The sequence below is a fragment of the Acinonyx jubatus genome, chromosome D1 (genome assembly GCF_027475565.1).
Source record: "Acinonyx jubatus isolate Ajub_Pintada_27869175 chromosome D1, VMU_Ajub_asm_v1.0, whole genome shotgun sequence".
NCBI lineage: Eukaryota > Metazoa > Chordata > Mammalia > Carnivora > Felidae > Acinonyx > Acinonyx jubatus.
In genome coordinates, this window is record NC_069390.1 from 82,183,254 (window position 1) to 82,202,991 (window position 19,738).

Below are 19,738 nucleotides of genomic sequence, written 5' to 3' on the forward strand. Positions count from 1 at the left end.
GAACTCAACATAAAGAAAAGGCTGATGTACAAACAATGATAACTGGCTCTAAACCTGGATAATACTGTAGGGAGAAATCCTAACAAAGGCATATATAATTCCAAGCCCCTGTTCACATAAACAGCAATCCTAGTAAAGCTTCTCCCTTGCTCTACTCCCAAGCAGTTACTCTGCCCCTAATCTCAACAGTCTGCATCCCTTTTCAGGCCCAGTGGTTGGCCCATGTACATACATTCAGCTCTTGCATAACCCTCTTCAAAAGAGAAGATAAAATAAAACAAAAAGAGGCATTTAATGTGAAAATAATTAAAACTGTGTCTTTGTAATAAAGTTTATTTTAATTAATAGATTTTATTTTTAAGGCAATTTTAAGTTTATAGAAAATTGATTAGAGGATACAGAGAGATTCCATACACTCACACCCTCCCTGTAGAGTGTCCCATATTATTAGCACTTTACATTAGTGTACTACATATGTTACAATTGGTGAATAATTATGCGTATATAATTATTAACTAATGTCCATAGTTTACATTAGAGTGTGCAGTTTGCATTAAACATTCTATGCATTTAGAGAACTACATGATATCATCTATCCACCAATTACCATTTCATACAAAAGAGTTTCACCGTTCTAAAACTCCCCTGTAGTACACTTCCCCTCTCCCTCAATCCACTGGAAAGCACTGATCTAAAACCTGTCTTGGGCACATGGATGACTCAGTTGGTTGAGCATCCAACTCTTGATTTCAGCTCAGGCCATGATCCCAGCATCATGGGATTGAGCCCTGAATTAGGCTCTGAGATGAGCATGAAGCCTGCTTAAGATACTGTCTCTTTTCCTCTGCTCCTCCCCCCTTCTCTAAAATAAAAAAAATAAAAATTTAAAATAAAATAAAATAAAATAAAATAAAAATAAAATAAAATAAAACCTTCTTGATAGATATGATTTCTCAAGAATGTAATTTGGTCAGAACAATATTATAAGTAGCCTTTTCAGATTGGTTTCTTTCACTAAGAATTATGCACTTAATAATATACCTTCATAATAAATCATTTTATTATTACTAAATAATACTCCATTATATGAATTACAGCTGTGTGTTTATCCATTCACCTAGTAAAGGATATTCTGAATGCTCCCAATTTTGGTAATTATGCATAAACTTGCTATAAATATTAACGTGTAGGGTTTTTTGTGGACCTAAGTTTTCAACTCATTTGGAACAATAGCTGGGAACAATATTGCTGTATTGTGTGATGAAACTATTTTAAAGTTGTAAGAAAACTGCCAAACTGTCTTTCTTTTTTTTGTTTGTTTTAATTGTTAATGTTTATTTATATTTGAGAGAGAGAGAGAGAGAGAGACAGAGAGACGGTGGGGGGGGGAGAGTAAAGGGAGAGAGACAGAATCCCAAGCAGGCTCCAGGCTCTGAGCTGTCAGCACAGAGCCCTACACAGAACTCACCAGCTGAGCGGTGAGATCATGACCCCAGCCAAAGTAGGATGCTTAACCGACTGAGCGGTCCAGGTGCCCCCAAACTGTCTTTCAAAGTGACTACCATTTTGTTTTCCCACCAACGATGAATGCGAGTTCCTATTGCTACACCTCCTCACCAGCATTTGGTTTTGTCACATTTTTAATATTATTTTTTATAAATGATTTTATTTTTATATGAAATTTATTGTCAGATTGGTTTCCATAAAACACCCAGTGCTCATCCCAACAGGTGCCCTCCTGAATACCTATCTCTCACCCCCCATCAACCCTCAGTTTGTTCTCAGTTTTTAAGAGTCTCTTATGCTTTGGCTCCATCCCTCTCTAACCTCTTTTTTTCTTCTCCTCCCCCATGGACTTCTGTTAAGTTTCTCAGGATCCACATAAGAGTGAAAACATATGGTATCTTTCTCTGCCTGACTTATTTCACTTAGCATAACAATCTCCAGTTCCATCCATGTTGCTACAAAAGGCCATATTTCATTCTTTCTCATTGCCAAGTAGTATTCCACTGTGTATATAAACTACAATTTCTTTATCCATTCATCAGTTTATGGACATTTAGACTCTTTCCATAATTTGGCTATTGTTGAAAGTGCTGCTATAAACATTGGGGTACAAGTGCCCCTATGCATCAGCACTCCTGTATCCCTTGGGAAAATTCCTAACAGTGCTGTTTCTGGGTCATAGGGTGGATCAATTTTTAATTTTTTGAGGAACATCCACACTGTTTTCCAGAGTGGCTGCACCAGTTTGCATTCCCACCAACAGTGCAAGAGGGTTCCTGTTTCTCCACATCCTTTCTAGGAACTATAGTCTCCTGATTTGTTCATTTTAGCCAAGCTGACTGGCATGAGGTGATATCTCAGGATGGGTCTTGATTTGTATTTCCCTGATGAGGAGTGACATTGAGCATCTTTTCATGTGCCTGTTTGCCATCTGGATGTCTTCTTTAGAAATTGTCTATTCATGTCTTCTGCCCATTTCTTCACTGGATTATTTGTTTTTCGGGTGTGGAGCTTGGTGTGTTCTTTATACATTCTGGATACTAGTCCTTTATATGATATGTCATTTGCAAATCCCTTTCCCTACTCTATCGGTTCCCCTTTAGTTTTGTTGATTGTTTCCTTTGCAGTGAAGAAGCTTTTTATATTTATGAGGTCCCAATAGTTCATTTTTGCTTTTAATTCCTTTGCCTTTGGAGATGTGTAGAGTAAGAAATTGCTGCAGCTGAGGTCAGAGGTTTTTTCCTGCTTTCTTCTCTAGGGATTGGATGGCTTCCTGTCTCACATTCAGGTCCTTCACCCATTTTGAGTTTATTTTTGTGAATGGTGTAAGAAAGTGGTCTAGTTTCAATCATCTGCATTTTGCTGTCCAGTTCTCCCAGGACCATTTATTAAACAGACTGTCTTTTATCCATTGAATACTCTTTCCTGCTTTGTCAAAGATTAGTTGGCCATACTTTTGTAGGTCCAATTCTGGAGTCTCTGTTAGATTCCATTGGTTTTTGTGTCTGTTTTTATGCCAATACCATGCTGTCTTGATTACAGCTTTCGGGTAGAGACTAAAGTCTGGGATAGTGATGCCTCCTGCTTTGGTCCTCTTCTTCAAAATTACTTTGGCTATTCGGGGTATTTTGCAGTTCCATACAAATTTTAGCATTGTTTGTTTTAGATTCGAGAAGAATGCTGGTGCAATTTTGATTGGGATTGCATTGGATGTGTAGATTGCTTTGGGTAGTATTGACATTTTGACAATATTTATTCTTCCAACCCATGAGCACAGAATGTTTTTCCATTTCTTTGTATCTTCTTCAATTTCCTTCATAAGCTTTCTATAGTTTTCAGTATACAGATCTTTTACATATTTGGTTACGTTTATTCCTAGGTATTTTATGCTTCTTGGTGCAATTGTGAATGGGATCAGTTTCTTTATTTGTCTTTCTGTTGCTTCATTATTAGTGTATATGAATGCAACTGATTTCTGTACATTGATTTTGTATCCTGTAACTTTGCTGAATTCATGTATCAGTTCTAGCAGACTTTTGGTGGAGTCTTTCAGGTTTTCCATGTATATTGTCATGTCATCTGCAAACTGTGAAAGCTTGACTTCATCTTTGCCAATTTTGGTGCCTTTGATTTCCTTTTGTTGTCTGATTGCTGATGCTAGAACTTCCAACCCTATCTTAAACAACAATGGTGAGTGTGGACATTGCTGTCGTGTTCCTGATCTCAGGGGAAAGCTCTGTTTTTCCCCATTGAGGGTGATATTAGCTGTGGCCTTTTCGAAAATGGCTTTTATGATGTCTAAGGATGTTCCTTCAGTCCCAACTTTCTTGAGGGTGTTTATTAAGAAAGGATGCTGTATTTTGTCAAATGCTTTTTCTGCATCTATTAACAGGATCATATGGTTCTTATATTTTCTTTTATTAATGTGATGTATCACATTCATGATTTGTGAACATAGAACCATCCCTCCAGCCCAGGAATGAATCCCACTTGATCACGGTGAATAATTCTTTTTATATACTGTTGAATTCACTTTGCTAGTATCTTGTTGACAATTTTATGCATCAGCTCTTCCTGATGGATAGACTCTGTAATTATTTCATAATGTCCTTCTTTATTTTCTGCCTTTAATTTAAAGTCTAGTTTGTCTGATATATGTATGGCGACTCCAGATTTCCTTTGACTTCCAGGAGCAAGATAAATAGTTCTCCAACCCCTCATTTGCAATCTGAAGGTGTCCTCCCTCAGGTCTAAAAGTAGTCTCTTGTAGACAGCAAGTAAATAGGTGTTGTTTTTTTATCCATCCAGATAACAATATGATCCAGATACCCTATGTCTTTTGGTTTGAGCATTTAGTCCATTTACATTCAGTGTTATTATAGAAAGATATGGGTTTAGAGTCATTGTGTTATCTGTAGATTTCATGCTTGTAGTGATATCTCTGGTACATTGTGGTCCTTGCAACATTTCACTCACAGAATCCCCCTTAGGATCTCTTATAGGGATGTCTTAGTGGTGATGAATTCCTTCACTTTATCTCTCCTTCTATTCTGAATGACAGACTTGCTGGGTAAAGGATTCTTGGCTGCATATTTTACCTGTTCATCACATTGAAGATTTCCTGCCATTCCTTCCTGGCCTGCCAAGTTTCAGTACATAGGTCTACTACTACCCTATGTGTCTACCTTTGTATGTTAGGGCCTGTTTATCCCTAGCTGCTTTCAGACTTCTCTCTTTACCCTTGTATTTTGCCAGTTTCACTATGATATGTCGTGCAAAAGATCAATTCAAGTTACATGTGAAGGGAGTTCTCTGTGCCTCTTGGATTTCAATGCCTGTTTCCTTCCCCAGATCAGGGAAGTTCTCAGTTATGATTTGTTCAAGTACACCTTCAGCCCCTTTCTCTCCTTCATCTTCATCTGGAATTCCTATGATATGGATATTGTTCCATTTGATTGCATCACTTATTTCTCTAATTCTCCCCTCGTACTCCTGGATTTTTTTTATCTTTTTCTCAGCTTCCTCTTTTTCCATAATTTTATATTCTTTTTTTTAACATTTATTTTTGAGACAGAGAGAGACAGAGCATGAATGGGGGAGGATCAGAGAGAGGGAGACACAGAATCTGAAACAGGCTCTAGGCTCTGAGCTGTCAGCACAGAGCCCGACGCGGGGCTCGAACTCACGGACCGCGAGATCATGACCTGAGCCGAAGTCAGCCGCTTAACTGACTGAGCCACCCAGGCACCCCTTATATTATAATTCACCTATTCTCTCTTCTGCTTCTTCAATCCTCACTGCAGCCACCCTCATTTTATTTTGCACCTCATTTAGAGCATTTTTTAATTCCTCATGACTATTTTTAGTCCCTCAGTCTCTGTAGCAATAGATTCTCTGGTGTGCTATATGCTCTTTTCCCACCCAGCGATTAATTTTATGACTATTATTCTAAATTCTCGTTCTATTATATTGGTTAAATCTGTTTTGATCAATTAGCTGTCGCTACTTCCTGGAATTTCTTTTGAGGAGAATTCTTCCATTTAATCATTTTGACTAGTTTTCTGTCCCTTATGCATTTTAAAAGCTTGTGTGCTCTGCACGTGTAAGCACTGCTATATTAAAGGAGGGTTGTACACTGTCCGTGGCCTGGCTCTTCAGGAGGTGTTTTTTCAAGGATTGTTACTTGTTGTCTGTTGTTGTGACTTTGGTTATTTTATTACCCTACTCATAATAATATTTTGTACCCTCCACCAGGTGTGTTCTGATTTGTTCCTTGGAGTAGCCCTGTAAAGGAAAACAGAGAAACAGGAGACAAAAACATGCAAACACACAAATAACACAAACAAACAAATAAACAAAAACAAAACCTAAAGACTAAAAACAAAAAGTCCCAAAACACCGACTACAAGTAAAGAGGGTGGAGGTGGTGCTAATGGAAGAGCACATACAAAGAAAGAAATGACAGGAGCAGGGTGGGGGTGGGGGAAATAACCATTGATTAGGCAGATAGTAAAAGGCTTAATCCAGAGACAGAGAAAGGAAAATAAAGAAGGAGGCGGCAAAAATGAAAGGAAGATAAAGTTACCCAGACAGAGAAACTATATGGCTTGATTATTCAAGAGAGAGAAGGGAGTGTAGATAAGGAGGTGTATCAAGACAATGGATTAAATATGTCTGTTTAGATATTCCAATAACCAGAGTAATCAGCCTAGGGGAGGGAAGAAATAAGGAAGCGAAATGGGGGGGGGGATATATCTACATACCCAGAATTGAACTAGAGTTAATCTAGATAATGCTGCATGGCTTGCGGGGAGTAGCTGAGAGCAGGGTCTGTGCTGCTCTGGTGAATATGCAGTTACCCAGTGCAAAGGGACATGGTTTGGCATAATCTGAACCCACCTCCATTATGGGCCTGATAGTGATCCCTCAGGCCCTGCCTTGGTGGTGGTGGGGCAGGGGGGAAATGGTGATTCCCCAGTCTCTTCTCCATGGAGCTGGACCAGTGGACTCAGTTTGAGTCATCCTGACTGTGCCCTGGGCACAGATGGGGTGGTCCTTCTCTCTCCACCAACTCCCCTAACCCTGTGCTTGGCTAGGATTCAACATTCCACTCCGGGCACTCTGGCTCTGGGGAAGTGCCTCTCAGTGCGGTGATCCTGGTCCCAGCTGGCTTTGTCTGTGCCACAGCACTTCAGGGAGGACCGCCTTCTCCTAATGTGGACTGAGCCACTGCCATCCCCGTGAGCCCCCAGGGTGGTGGACACAGTCAGGCTTTGTCTTTTCCCACAGCACTCCAGGGAGATGGCAGCCTTTTCCTCCTGCGACTTCACCCTCAGCCCAACCACTGCACCCGGCGGGGGTGGGGGATGGCGGATGCAGGCAGGTCCTATACTATCATGCAGCCCTCCAGGGAGGGAGGGAACCACTTTCTCCAGCTGCAGACTGAGCCCCTGACACACAACCGCACCCAGGCCTGGCTACCCTCCTCCAGTCCGAGAAAAGGCCTGCAGTTAGAGATCAGATCCCTCTCAGTCTCAGTCCGAGGTCTTTCTCCTGTCCAGATACAGCCCAACACTTCCCTAGACGCTCTTTCTCTTCCCTTTGTCTCTCCCTTGAGGGGGGCCCCTCCCCTCTGTGCCCACGCAGCCTTTTTTTTAATCTCCTCCAGTTTGCAGTTACCCACCTATCTTTTCTCCAGCTTTCCATTTTCTTCCTAGTAGATTCAGTCTCTTTTCCTCCCAGGCTCTGGTGTTCAAAGTCCTTTGGCTTCTACACTTCTTTGTTTGAGACACACCCTTAAATATTTTTGATATTAACTTCTTATCAGAAGAGACACCAAAGACTTTAACCGAAAAGTAAGAAATATATGTATATATGTGTATATATGTATATGTATATATATACATACATACATATATACATGTATACATATATACATATGTGTGTATATATATATACATATATATACATATATACACTATATACACTTCATTTTTATCACATTATCTGCTTATCAAAATATATTATTAAAACTAAATAAGCAAATGACAATTAGGAAAATATATAGATAGATACAGATACAGATATAGATATAGATATATGTAGATATAAAATAAGAAGAGTCATTCTTTTTATGTAATTCAACAATTATTGCATTAAAAAATAAGTGAAAATGGGAACAAAATTCAAACAAACTTTTCACAGAAGAAGACATATGAGTAAGCAATAAGCACATGAAATCATATTCAGCATTATTATTTATCAGGGTAATGCAAATTAAAACCACAATGAATTAACATTTCCAACCAACTAAAATCACTAAAATAATTTTTTTAAGTGCTAACAATACCATACCCTGTGAAGCATGTGAATTTACTAGAGCTTTCATACATAGCTGAGGGATTTAAATGAAATATTTACTTTGTCAAATTCTTTGACAGATTTTTTTTAATGTTTATTTATTTTTCAGTCAGAGAAAGAGTGCTTAACCAAGGGGAGGGGGAAGAGAGGGGAAAAGAGAGGATCCAAAGTGGCCTTTGTGCTGACAGAAGCAAGCCCATTGTGGGGCTTGAACTCCAAAACCTTGAGATCATGACCTGAGTCAGATACTCATATGACTGAGCCATCCAGGTACCACGACAGATTTTTTTTTAATAAAGTACATGTCTTAGCAATTTCACTCATAGCTATTTACCAAAAAAAGGTTAAAAGGTGGGTCTACGAATGAATTGTGCAAGAATACTTATATCAGCCTTATTCATAACAGTTGAAAACTGAAAACAACTCAAATATTCATTGACTGAAGAGTAAATAACCAAACTTTGGAATATCCATATAATGGGATACTACTTAGCAATAATAATAATGAAATAACATGGTTGAATATCAGAAACATTATTCTGAGTGAAATACTACTTAGCAATAATAATAATGAAATAACATGGTTGAATATCAGAAACATTATTCTGAGTGAAATACTACTTAGCAATAATAATAATGAAATAACATGGTTGAATATCAGAAACATTATTCTGAGTGAAATAATCCAGCCACGAAAGAATACATGCTATGTGATTTCAGTTATATGAAGTTGAAGAACAATCAAATCTAATCTATGGTGATGAAACTCAAGAGTATAGATATCTTATTAGGAAGGGAAGAGTTACATAAAAGAAAATATTATGTATCATGTTTTTTCAGTAGTTTTATGAGTATATATAATCAATAAAATTAATCTAACTAAGCAGTTAGGATAAATTAATGACTTTAATAAATAAACAATGTGGTGTTAAATAAGAAACATTATCTAATGTTGGCTGTTCAATTTTTTCTGACCAAGATGAAATGGCAACCTGAATAATTACCATTGGCACAGCTATACTGTTTCATTTTATGGTACTTCCTGAGATACTGTTTGCTGACAGGTAACAGACATGATCTAAATCACTCTTTCAAACTCTTCAGACACAATCGGTTATCATCTCACAAAGTAATGAATCTGCCATACTAGAGAATCCCAGAAGGTATTGAAAGAATCAACCTCTCGAATTTTGTTTCTAACCTTACCCTTTCTTACTCTTGAAATACTTCAAATTCTAGCAGCTTTCCTCATTAGCGTCAGGCACAGAGATTTAGCATGAAATAAAAATACAAGTACCATCACTAGCTCTGTTATACAGGCAAAGATATGAAGTTAAATAGTGAAAGCACAAGAAAGAGAAGGAAGATTGAGAGTATGCAACAGGAGGGGAGATAAAGGAAGTGAACAAATAGGAAAAAGGAGAAGGGAAAGAAAAGGGTAGAGAAAAAGAGAAATAAAAGTTATTTACTTCTGATAAGAAAAAGAAAGGCTCAGTCCATGGTGAAAATTTATATTTTCAAACTACGTTTTTAATCCAGGAAGTGCCATAAATTGGATAGTAACAGATGATGTCTCAGTATCCCCAAAATAAGCACATTGGACAACTCCCCTACTCTACAAACACTAAATCCTTGTTTTACAATAAAGCAACTCCTCTCAGGATTAACACTTTTTATTTTTTGAGACACATCTTGTGCTTACTTAATGATCCTGGAATCTGTAATATATTTTTCCTCATGAAAGCTTCTTTAGCATCAGGAACCATCTGTTTCTTGTTACTTCCTTAGAATTTCAATTCTTTTTTTTCCCAATATATGAAATTTATTGTCAAATTGGTTTCCATACAACACCCAGTGCTCATCCCAAAAGGTGCTCTCCTCAATACCCATCACCCACCCTCCCCTCCCTCCCACCCCCCATCAACCCTCAGTTTGTTCTCAGTTTTTTAAGAGTCTCTTATGCTTTGGCTCTCTCCCACTCTAACCTCTTTTTTTTTTTTTCCTTCCCCTCCCCCATGGGTTTCTGTTACGTTTCTCAGGATCCACATAAGAGTGAAAACATATGGTATCTGTCTTTCTCTGTATGGCTTATTTCACTTGGCATCACACGCTCCAGTTCCATCCACATTGCTACAAAGGGCCATATTTCGTACTTTCTCATTGCCATGTAGTACTCCATTGTGTATATAAACCACAATTTCTTTATCCATTCATCAGTTGATGGACATTTAGGCTCTTTCCATAATTTGGCTATTGTTGACAGTGCTTCTATAAACATTGGGGTACAAGTGCCCCTATGCATCAGTACTCCTGTATCCCTTGGGTAAATTCCTAGCAGTGCTACAGCTGGGTCATAGGGTAGGTCTATTTTTAATTTTCTGAGGACCCTCCACACTGTTTTCCAGTGTGGCTGCACCAATTTGCATTCCCACCAACAGTGCAAGAGGGTTCCCGTTTCTCCACATCCTCTCCAGCATCTATAGTCTCCTGATTTGTTCATTTTGGTCACTCTGACTGGCGTGAGGTGATATCTGAGTGTGGTTTTGATTTGTATTTCCCTGATAAGGAGCGACGTTGAGCATCTTTTCATGTGCCTGTTGGCCATCCAGATGTCTTCTTTAGAGAAGTATCTATTCATGTTTTCTGCCCATTTCTTCACTGGGTTATTTGTTTGTCGGGTGTGGAGTTTGGTGAGCTCTTTATAGATTTTGGATACTAGCCCTTTGTCCGATATGTCATGTGCAAGTATCTTTTCCCATTCCGTTGGTTGCCTTTTAGTTTTGTTGGTTGTTTCCTTTGCTGTGCATAAGGTTTTTATCTTCATAAGGTCCCAGTAATTCATTTTTGCTTTTAATTCCCTTGCCTTTGGGGATCTGTCAAGTAAGAAATTGCTACAGCTGAGTTCAGAGAGGTCTTTTCCAGCTTTCTCCTCTAGGGTTTTGATGGTTTCCTGTCTCACATTCAGGTCCTTTATCTATTTTGAGTTTATTTTTGTGAATGGTGTGAGAAAGTGGTCTACTTGCAACCTTCTGCATGTTGCTGTCCAGTTCTCCCAGCACCATTTGTTGAAGAGACTGTCTTTTATCCATTGGATGTTCTTTCCTGCTTTGTCAAAGATTAGTTGGCCATACGTTTGTGGGTCTAGTTCTGGGGTTTCTATTCTATTCCATTGGTCTATGTGTCTGTTTTTGTGCCAATACCATACTGTCTTGATGATTACACCTTTGCATTAGAGGCTAAAGTCTGGGATTGTGATGCCTCCTGCTTTGGTCTTCTTGTTAAAAATTACTTTGGCTATTCGGGACCTTTTGTGGTTCTATATGAATTTTAGGATTGCTTGTTCTAGTTTCGACAAGAATGCTGGTGCAATTTTGATTGGGATTGCATTGAATGTGTAGATAGCTTTGGGTAGTATTGACATTTTGACAATATTTATTCTTCCAATCCATGAGCAGGGAATGTCTTTCCATTTCTTTGCATCTTATTCAATTACTTTCATAAGCTTTCTATAGTTTTCAGCATACAGATCTTTTACATCTTTGGTTAGATTTATTCCTAAGTATTTTATGCTTCTTGGTGCAATTGTGAATGGGATCAGTTTCTTTATTTGTCTTTCTGTTGCTTCATTGTTAGTGTATAAGAATGAAACTGATTTCTGTACATGGATTTTGTATCCTGCAACTTTGCTGAATTCATGTATCAGTTCTAGCAGACTTTTGGTGGAGTCTATCGGATTTTCCATGTATATTATCATGTCATCTGCAAAAAGTGAAAGCTTGACTTCATCTTTGCCAATTTTGATGCCTTTGATTTCCTTTTGTTGTCTGATTGCTGATGCTAGCACTTCCAACACGATGTTAAACAACAGCGGTGAGAGTGGGCATCCCTGTCGTGTTCCTGATCTCAGGGAAAAAGCTCTCAGTTTTCTCCCATTGAGGATGATGTTAGCTGTGGGCTTTTCATAAATGGCTTTGATGATGTTTAAGTATGTTCCTTCTATCCCGACTTTCTCAAGGGTTTTTATTAAGAAACGATGCTGAATTTTGTCAAAGGCCTTTTCTGCATCGATTGACAGGATCATATGGTTCTTATCTTTTCTTTTATTAATGTGATGTATCACGTTGATTGATTTCCGAATGTTGAACCAGCCCTGCATCCCAGGAATGAATCCCACTTGATCATGGTGAATAATTATTTTTATATGCTGTTGAATTCCATTTGCTAGTATCTTCTTGAGAATTTTTGCATCCATATTCATCAGGGATATTGGCCTGTAGTTCTCTTTTTTTTACTGGGTCTCTGGTTTAGGAATCAAAGTAATCCTGGCTTCATAGAATGAGTCTGGAAGTTTTCCTTCCCTTTCTATTTTTTGGAATAGCTTGAGAAGGATAGGTATTATCTCTGCTTTAAACGTCTGGTAGAACTCCCCTGGGAAGCCATCTGGTCCTGGACTCTTATTTTTGGGAGATTTTTGATAACCAATTGAATTTCTTCGCTGGTTATGGGTCTGTTCAAGCTTTCTATTTCCTCCTGATTGTGTTTTGGAAGAGTGTGGGTGTTTAGGAATTTGTCCATTTCTTCCAGGTTGTCCAGTTTGTTGGCACATAATTTTTCATAGTATTCCCTGGTAATTGTTTGTATCTCTGAGGGATTGGTTGTCATAATTCAATTTTCATTCATGATTTTATCTATTTGGGTCATCTCCCTTTTCTTTTTGAGAAGCCTAGTTAGAGGTTTGTCTATTTTGTTTATTTTTTCAAAAAACCAACTCTTGGTTTCGTTGATCTGCTCTACAGATTTTTTAGATTCTATATTGTTTATTTCTGCTCTGATCTTTATTATTTCTCTTCTTCTGCTAGGTTTAGGCTGCCTTTGCTGTTCTGTTTCTATTTCCTTTAGGTGTGGTGTTAGATTTTGTATTTGGGATTTTTCTTGTTTCTTGAGATACGCCTGGACTGTGACGTATTTTCCTCTCAGGACTACCTTCGCTGCATCCCAAAGCGTTTGGATTGTTGTATTTTCATTTTCGTTTGTTTCCATATATTTTTTAATTTCTTCTCTAATTGCCTGGTTGACCTACTCATTCTTTAGTAGGGTGTTCTTTAACCTCCATACTTTTGGAGGTTTTCCAGACTTTTTCCTGTGGTTGATTTCAAGCTTCATAGCATTGTGGTCCGAAAGTATGCATGGTATAATTTCAATTCTTGTAAACTATGAAGGGCTGTTTTGTGACCCAGTATGTGATCTATCTTGGAGAATGTTCCATGTGCCCTCGATAAGAAAGTATATTCTCTTGCTTTGGGATGCAGAGTTCTAAATATATCTGTCAAGTCTATCTGATCCAATGTATCATTCAGGGCCCTTGTTTCTTTATTGACCGTGTGTCTAGATGATCTATACATTTCAGTAAGTGGAGTGTTAAAGTCCCCTGCAATTACCACATTCTTGTCAATAAGGTTCCTTATGTTTATGAGTAATTGTTTTATATATTTGGGGGCTCCGGTATTCAGCGCATAGATATTTATAATTGTTAGCTCTTCCTGATGGATAGACTCTGTAATTATTATATAATGCCCTTCTTCATCTCTTGTTACAGCCTTTAATTTAAAGTCTAGTTTGCCTGATATAAGTATGGCTACTCCAGCTTTCTTTTGACTTCCAGTAGCGTGATAAATAGTTCTCCATCCCCTCACTCTCAATCTGAAGGTGTGCTCAGGTCTACAATGAGTCTCTTGTAGACAGCAAATAGATGGGTCTTGTTTTTTTTATCCATTCTGATACCCTATATGTATATATATACATACATACATATATACATGTATACATATATACATATGTGTGTATATATATATACATATATATACATATATACACTATATACACTTCATTTTTATCACATTATCTGCTTATCAAAATATATTATTAAAACTAAATAAGCAAATGACAATTGGGAAAATATATAGATAGATACAGATACAGATATAGATATAGATATATGTAGATATAAAATAAGAAGAGTCATTCTTTTTATGTAATTCAACAATTATTGCATTAAAAAATAAGTGAAAATGGGAACAAAATTCAAACAAACTTTTCACAGAAGAAGACATATGAGTAAGCAATAAGCACATGAAATCATATTCAGCATTATTATTTATCAGGGTAATGCAAATTAAAACCACAATGAATTAACATTTCCAACCAACTAAAATCACTAAAATAATTTTTTTAAGTGCTAACAATACCATACCCTGTGAAGCATGTGAATTTACTAGAGCTTTCATACATAGCTGAGGGATTTAAATGAAATATTTACTTTGTCAAATTCTTTGACAGATTTTTTTTAATGTTTATTTATTTTTCAGTCAGAGAAAGAGTGCTTAACCAAGGGGAGGGGGAAGAGAGGGGAAAAGAGAGGATCCAAAGTGGCCTTTGTGCTGACAGAAGCAAGCCCATTGTGGGGCTTGAACTCCAAAACCTTGAGATCATGACCTGAGTCAGATACTCATATGACTGAGCCATCCAGGTACCACGACAGATTTTTTTTTAATAAAGTACATGTCTTAGCAATTTCACTCATAGCTATTTACCAAAAAAAGGTTAAAAGGTGGGTCTACGAATGAATTGTGCAAGAATACTTATATCAGCCTTATTCATAACAGTTGAAAACTGAAAACAACTCAAATATTCATTGACTGAAGAGTAAATAACCAAACTTTGGAATATCCATATAATGGGATACTACTTAGCAATAATAATAATGAAATAACATGGTTGAATATCAGAAACATTATTCTGAGTGAAATACTACTTAGCAATAATAATAATGAAATAACATGGTTGAATATCAGAAACATTATTCTGAGTGAAATACTACTTAGCAATAATAATAATGAAATAACATGGTTGAATATCAGAAACATTATTCTGAGTGAAATAATCCAGCCACGAAAGAATACATGCTATGTGATTTCAGTTATATGAAGTTGAAGAACAATCAAATCTAATCTATGGTGATGAAACTCAAGAGTATAGATATCTTATTAGGAAGGGAAGAGTTACATAAAAGAAAATATTATGTATCATGTTTTTTCAGTAGTTTTATGAGTATATATAATCAATAAAATTAATCTAACTAAGCAGTTAGGATAAATTAATGACTTTAATAAATAAACAATGTGGTGTTAAATAAGAAACATTATCTAATGTTGGCTGTTCAATTTTTTCTGACCAAGATGAAATGGCAACCTGAATAATTACCATTGGCACAGCTATACTGTTTCATTTTATGGTACTTCCTGAGATACTGTTTGCTGACAGGTAACAGACATGATCTAAATCACTCTTTCAAACTCTTCAGACACAATCGGTTATCATCTCACAAAGTAATGAATCTGCCATACTAGAGAATCCCAGAAGGTATTGAAAGAATCAACCTCTCGAATTTTGTTTCTAACCTTACCCTTTCTTACTCTTGAAATACTTCAAATTCTAGCAGCTTTCCTCATTAGCGTCAGGCACAGAGATTTAGCATGAAATAAAAATACAAGTACCATCACTAGCTCTGTTATACAGGCAAAGATATGAAGTTAAATAGTGAAAGCACAAGAAAGAGAAGGAAGATTGAGAGTATGCAACAGGAGGGGAGATAAAGGAAGTGAACAAATAGGAAAAAGGAGAAGGGAAAGAAAAGGGTAGAGAAAAAGAGAAATAAAAGTTATTTACTTCTGATAAGAAAAAGAAAGGCTCAGTCCATGGTGAAAATTTATATTTTCAAACTACGTTTTTAATCCAGGAAGTGCCATAAATTGGATAGTAACAGATGATGTCTCAGTATCCCCAAAATAAGCACATTGGACAACTCCCCTACTCTACAAACACTAAATCCTTGTTTTACAATAAAGCAACTCCTCTCAGGATTAACACTTTTTATTTTTTGAGACACATCTTGTGCTTACTTAATGATCCTGGAATCTGTAATATATTTTTCCTCATGAAAGCTTCTTTAGCATCAGGAACCATCTGTTTCTTGTTACTTCCTTAGAATTTCAATTCTTTTTTTTCCCAATATATGAAATTTATTGTCAAATTGGTTTCCATACAACACCCAGTGCTCATCCCAAAAGGTGCTCTCCTCAATACCCATCACCCACCCTCCCCTCCCTCCCACCCCCCATCAACCCTCAGTTTGTTCTCAGTTTTTTAAGAGTCTCTTATGCTTTGGCTCTCTCCCACTCTAACCTCTTTTTTTTTTTTTCCTTCCCCTCCCCCATGGGTTTCTGTTACGTTTCTCAGGATCCACATAAGAGTGAAAACATATGGTATCTGTCTTTCTCTGTATGGCTTATTTCACTTGGCATCACACGCTCCAGTTCCATCCACATTGCTACAAAGGGCCATATTTCGTACTTTCTCATTGCCATGTAGTACTCCATTGTGTATATAAACCACAATTTCTTTATCCATTCATCAGTTGATGGACATTTAGGCTCTTTCCATAATTTGGCTATTGTTGACAGTGCTTCTATAAACATTGGGGTACAAGTGCCCCTATGCATCAGTACTCCTGTATCCCTTGGGTAAATTCCTAGCAGTGCTACAGCTGGGTCATAGGGTAGGTCTATTTTTAATTTTCTGAGGACCCTCCACACTGTTTTCCAGTGTGGCTGCACCAATTTGCATTCCCACCAACAGTGCAAGAGGGTTCCCGTTTCTCCACATCCTCTCCAGCATCTATAGTCTCCTGATTTGTTCATTTTGGTCACTCTGACTGGCGTGAGGTGATATCTGAGTGTGGTTTTGATTTGTATTTCCCTGATAAGGAGCGACGTTGAGCATCTTTTCATGTGCCTGTTGGCCATCCAGATGTCTTCTTTAGAGAAGTATCTATTCATGTTTTCTGCCCATTTCTTCACTGGGTTATTTGTTTGTCGGGTGTGGAGTTTGGTGAGCTCTTTATAGATTTTGGATACTAGCCCTTTGTCCGATATGTCATGTGCAAGTATCTTTTCCCATTCCGTTGGTTGCCTTTTAGTTTTGTTGGTTGTTTCCTTTGCTGTGCATAAGGTTTTTATCTTCATAAGGTCCCAGTAATTCATTTTTGCTTTTAATTCCCTTGCCTTTGGGGATCTGTCAAGTAAGAAATTGCTACAGCTGAGTTCAGAGAGGTCTTTTCCAGCTTTCTCCTCTAGGGTTTTGATGGTTTCCTGTCTCACATTCAGGTCCTTTATCTATTTTGAGTTTATTTTTGTGAATGGTGTGAGAAAGTGGTCTACTTGCAACCTTCTGCATGTTGCTGTCCAGTTCTCCCAGCACCATTTGTTGAAGAGACTGTCTTTTATCCATTGGATGTTCTTTCCTGCTTTGTCAAAGATTAGTTGGCCATACGTTTGTGGGTCTAGTTCTGGGGTTTCTATTCTATTCCATTGGTCTATGTGTCTGTTTTTGTGCCAATACCATACTGTCTTGATGATTACACCTTTGCATTAGAGGCTAAAGTCTGGGATTGTGATGCCTCCTGCTTTGGTCTTCTTGTTAAAAATTACTTTGGCTATTCGGGACCTTTTGTGGTTCTATATGAATTTTAGGATTGCTTGTTCTAGTTTCGACAAGAATGCTGGTGCAATTTTGATTGGGATTGCATTGAATGTGTAGATAGCTTTGGGTAGTATTGACATTTTGACAATATTTATTCTTCCAATCCATGAGCAGGGAATGTCTTTCCATTTCTTTGCATCTTATTCAATTACTTTCATAAGCTTTCTATAGTTTTCAGCATACAGATCTTTTACATCTTTGGTTAGATTTATTCCTAAGTATTTTATGCTTCTTGGTGCAATTGTGAATGGGATCAGTTTCTTTATTTGTCTTTCTGTTGCTTCATTGTTAGTGTATAAGAATGAAACTGATTTCTGTACATGGATTTTGTATCCTGCAACTTTGCTGAATTCATGTATCAGTTCTAGCAGACTTTTGGTGGAGTCTATCGGATTTTCCATGTATATTATCATGTCATCTGCAAAAAGTGAAAGCTTGACTTCATCTTTGCCAATTTTGATGCCTTTGATTTCCTTTTGTTGTCTGATTGCTGATGCTAGCACTTCCAACACGATGTTAAACAACAGCGGTGAGAGTGGGCATCCCTGTCGTGTTCCTGATCTCAGGGAAAAAGCTCTCAGTTTTCTCCCATTGAGGATGATGTTAGCTGTGGGCTTTTCATAAATGGCTTTGATGATGTTTAAGTATGTTCCTTCTATCCCGACTTTCTCAAGGGTTTTTATTAAGAAACGATGCTGAATTTTGTCAAAGGCCTTTTCTGCATCGATTGACAGGATCATATGGTTCTTATCTTTTCTTTTATTAATGTGATGTATCACGTTGATTGATTTCCGAATGCTGAACCAGCCCTGCATCCCAGGAATGAATCCCACTTGATCATGGTGAATAATTATTTTTATATGCTGTTGAATTCCATTTGCTAGTATCTTCTTGAGAATTTTTGCATCCATATTCATCAGGGATATTGGCCTGTAGTTCTCTTTTTTTTACTGGGTCTCTGGTTTAGGAATCAAAGTAATCCTGGCTTCATAGAATGAGTCTGGAAGTTTTCCTTCCCTTTCTATTTTTTGGAATAGCTTGAGAAGGATAGGTATTATCTCTGCTTTAAACGTCTGGTAGAACTCCCCTGGGAAGCCATCTGGTCCTGGACTCTTATTTTTGGGAGATTTTTGATAACCAATTGAATTTCTTCGCTGGTTATGGGTCTGTTCAAGCTTTCTATTTCCTCCTGATTGTGTTTTGGAAGAGTGTGGGTGTTTAGGAATTTGTCCATTTCTTCCAGGTTGTCCAGTTTGTTGGCACATAATTTTTCATAGTATTCCCTGGTAATTGTTTGTATCTCTGAGGGATTGGTTGTCATAATTCAATTTTCATTCATGATTTTATCTATTTGGGTCATCTCCCTTTTCTTTTTGAGAAGCCTAGTTAGAGGTTTGTCTATTTTGTTTATTTTTTCAAAAAACCAACTCTTGGTTTCGTTGATCTGCTCTACAGATTTTTTAGATTCTATATTGTTTATTTCTGCTCTGATCTTTATTATTTCTCTTCTTCTGCTAGGTTTAGGCTGCCTTTGCTGTTCTGTTTCTATTTCCTTTAGGTGTGGTGTTAGATTTTGTATTTGGGATTTTTCTTGTTTCTTGAGATACGCCTGGACTGTGACGTATTTTCCTCTCAGGACTACCTTCGCTGCATCCCAAAGCGTTTGGATTGTTGTATTTTCATTTTCGTTTGTTTCCATATATTTTTTAATTTCTTCTCTAATTGCCTGGTTGACCTACTCATTCTTTAGTAAGGTGTTCTTTAACCTCCATACTTTTGGAGGTTTTCCAGACTTTTTCCTGTGGTTGATTTCAAGCTTCATAGCATTGTGGTCCGAAAGTATGCATGGTATAATTTCAATTCTTGTAAACTATGAAGGGCTGTTTTGTGACCCAGTATGTGATCTATCTTGGAGAATGTTCCATGTGCCCTCGATAAGAAAGTATATTCTCTTGCTTTGGGATGCAGAGTTCTAAATATATCTGTCAAGTCTATCTGATCCAATGTATCATTCAGGGCCCTTGTTTCTTTATTGACCGTGTGTCTAGATGATCTATACATTTCAGTAAGTGGAGTGTTAAAGTCCCCTGCAATTACCACATTCTTGTCAATAAGGTTCCTTATGTTTATGAGTAATTGTTTTATATATTTGGGGGCTCCGGTATTCAGCGCATAGATATTTATAATTGTTAGCTCTTCCTGATGGATAGACTCTGTAATTATTATATAATGCCCTTCTTCATCTCTTGTTACAGCCTTTAATTTAAAGTCTAGT